Here is a 3,330-nt window from a genome sequence, read left to right on the forward strand (position 1 = left end):
GAAAATCAAAACCTAATTACTATCCACAAACCAAAACGGCCTGCTGGCCAACTTCTCCTCTCTTTCTCACTAGGCAAGAAACGGAATTATCTCCCTACCACTCATAGGACAATAACTAACTCAGAAAACTTTAAAACCCAGCTTTCACTTACTTGCACTCCAAATGGAAATGCACCTGCTTTCACCTTGTCTAATTCTTTCTAACAACTTCCCTAAGGCGGTGTTACTCCTTGGCTCCTAATCTCTCTAACACCCTAACAACTAGTTCTCTGAGCTGTCTCTAGCTCTCTGCAATTGCTTCTGAACAAACTATATATACCTTGTAAATATTGTAAATAGCTTCTTATGTCAAATGAATGCATGTAAACTGTTTCCTTACTTTAATCGATTGTTATGTATAATGTTACTACACTTCAGTTGTTATGAAGGTATTTCCTAAATGAATCCACAGTACAGCCTTCCAGATACATCAAAATTATCTTTGTCAACTAAGCCTGCTACAGAATGTTCATTCATGTAAACTGTACTTTTGTAACTTACTTACTTTTGTATCTTAATGTTTTATGTTATATTGGAGCTTTTCTCCTCGGGTCTCCACTGAAAATGGGCACTCATGGGCCCAGTGGACTTCTCTAGTCGCCAAACTGAAATAAATAAATAAATAAATAAATAAATAATAATCCTGATGATTACAAAACTGGCAATTATTTAAAGAAAAATGGTACTTGTAAACTAAATAACCAACAAATATCTCAGCTGAATAAGCCAATTACCCTGATAAAAGTTAAAGAAGCTTAAAAAAAAGGTAAAAATGGTAACGGTCCAGGGTTAGATTAAGTATGGAATTATATAGTATGGTTTTATTAAATATTTTAGAATTACTGAGTGATGTTTTCTGGATAATTCACGGTGACAAAATAATCCCTCCTTCATGGAAATTTTCTGTAATCTCACCTACACTTAAACAAGGAAAGGATAATAAGTTAGTCTCCTCATATAGACCTATTTCATTATTAAATGTCAACTAAAAATATTTCCTAACATTTTTGCCACAAGATTAAGAGATATAGTAGGTAAATTAATTAATAAAGATCAAACAGGATTTATAGTCAAAAGATCAATGTGTGATAATATAAAAAGGGTAGTAACTATCTTATATTTAGCAAAAAGAATGAACAAGAAATTGGCTATAATTAACTCAGATATTGAAAGAGCTTTTGATTCTGTAGATTGGAACTACTTAATTAAAACTTTAGAAGTACATAAAACCAAGTCCAGTCTTCTCAAGTATAAATCCAAAGCTTTATTAGATTACTGCAGGTCGGATAAGCGCTTTCACTCATATAAAAGAGCTTCTTCAGATTACATTACAAAGACCATCATACATAGAGGCTATATATAAGTAAAATACAGTCTCCATCAGCCTATCAGATACAACAATTAACATGTAAATGTAAAAGACAATCCTAATGGCTATAAAAGAATAAAAATATATGTATATATGCATTTAACAAAAGAGTACATAAAAAGTATATGCAAATGTATATGTATATATATAAAAAATGTATAAAATATCATAGATAAAACCATAAATATTAAATAGAAATATTAATAAAATTGTAAATATTAATGAAAATTACTATATTCAACATTTCACATTCCTACGTTTCTTTAGTATGGGCTTAACAGAGGCTCTCTCATTAAGTCCAGAGCCCCTATCTGCTCTCAATCTAACTATCCATCCACTCTCTCTACTTTCTGTGTGATTCCTAATATCATCCCCACGTATATTAGGCTTAATGGTTTTCGGGGCTCTAAATGAGAAGTTTCTTTCAATCCCAGCTGTAGCCATCCTGTCTAAAGCATTATGTGTTAAGGCTTTTCTAATGTGATAAACATACCATAGCATTATCCTGTCTCTAAAGCGGCGGTTAGTTTTCCAGCGTAAAATACATTAACCACCTGACATACTGCCAGATAAACTATATGGATAATTTCACAAGTATCAGCCTGTGTACTAAAACTGGTATGTAAGTCAGGATATTTGGAAAATGGATGCTACTATGAATGGAATTGCAATAACTACAATGTCCACATGGATTTGGTGTACTTAGAATCCATAGATTGCTCTTAAATTTTTGAATAACAAGTAATTCTCCTTAGAATTAAGTTTATTCCTGTAAAAGGAATGATCATTAATACCACAATCTTACCAATAAACTCATCAGTGCAGAGAATAGGCAAGTGTCTGGTGATTATGAACTAATAGCTGAACAATCAGTACTATATGGTAGAGATTCTAACATGAGATATTCTTCATCTCTCAGAGCATTTACTGTCGCATTTCAACATTGTGGCTGGTCCAAAATACGGTAACCCTATTATATCTAATTTACATTAATATCTGCAAGGTTAGGAGTCAACCTCTTGTGAGCCACTTAATACGTTCCTCTAACCTCAATTTCAAGTCATCTCTACTTTACCATCCAAAAACCTGCTTGTTGCGCATTGAGTCTGAGTTCTCATCCCTTGACCTCTAATGATATTTCTGAAAATGTTGAATAGGTGCATACTATCACGCTTTAATATTAAAAGTGGCATGGTTTCTATAAACCTAGTGGTAAATCAGGCCACAATCAACTTCTCAACATATAGGTCCAAGGAACTCAGTCCTGAGTCTTTGATAGTTCCTTACTGGGATTGAGCTATCCTAACTTCAAATATTTATAGTATCATGGAATATGTTCAATTCATCAACATTACCTTTCCATAAAACAAAAACATCATCAACAAAACGTCTATAGAATGCCACTTGCTGCTGGAACATGTCTAGGTTGAACAAAACTTCGAATTCCCAATGCGCCAGAAACATGTTGGCGTAACTATTGGCACAAGGTGTACTTATAGCTCACAACCACCTAAGCACTGAGTAGACATCTTTTAAATGTAAAGAAGTATTCTCTAGAATCAGTTCAAGAAAGTGTGTAATGAGATCAATCTGAACTGGTGTATAGTTACTAGAATATAGAGGAAGGTACAAACTCCTCTGAAAACTTTCCCTGCTTACAGAGCGTCCCTCTTTATTCCCTTCTCTTTTTCCAGACAGGAAGGGAAGGATTCATTCCACTACATTTGTTTTACTAGCAGAGGTCTTCTGTTTAGGTCTCACAATACCATCACATTTACTTGTTGCCACCATTACTAAGTGCTCCATTAACAATATGTGTACTGCAGGGTATGATTTGCCAAACGCGTCATCAGCATCTCCATTCAAGCATGCAAGCTGCCAGGTTCACTGTTGTGCAGGCTAGATTCTGCTCAAACCTACGC

This window comes from Protopterus annectens, chromosome 5.part0 (assembly GCF_019279795.1).
Source record: "Protopterus annectens isolate FY-2018-M chromosome 5.part0, PAN1.0, whole genome shotgun sequence".
Lineage (NCBI taxonomy): Eukaryota > Metazoa > Chordata > Ceratodontiformes > Protopteridae > Protopterus > Protopterus annectens.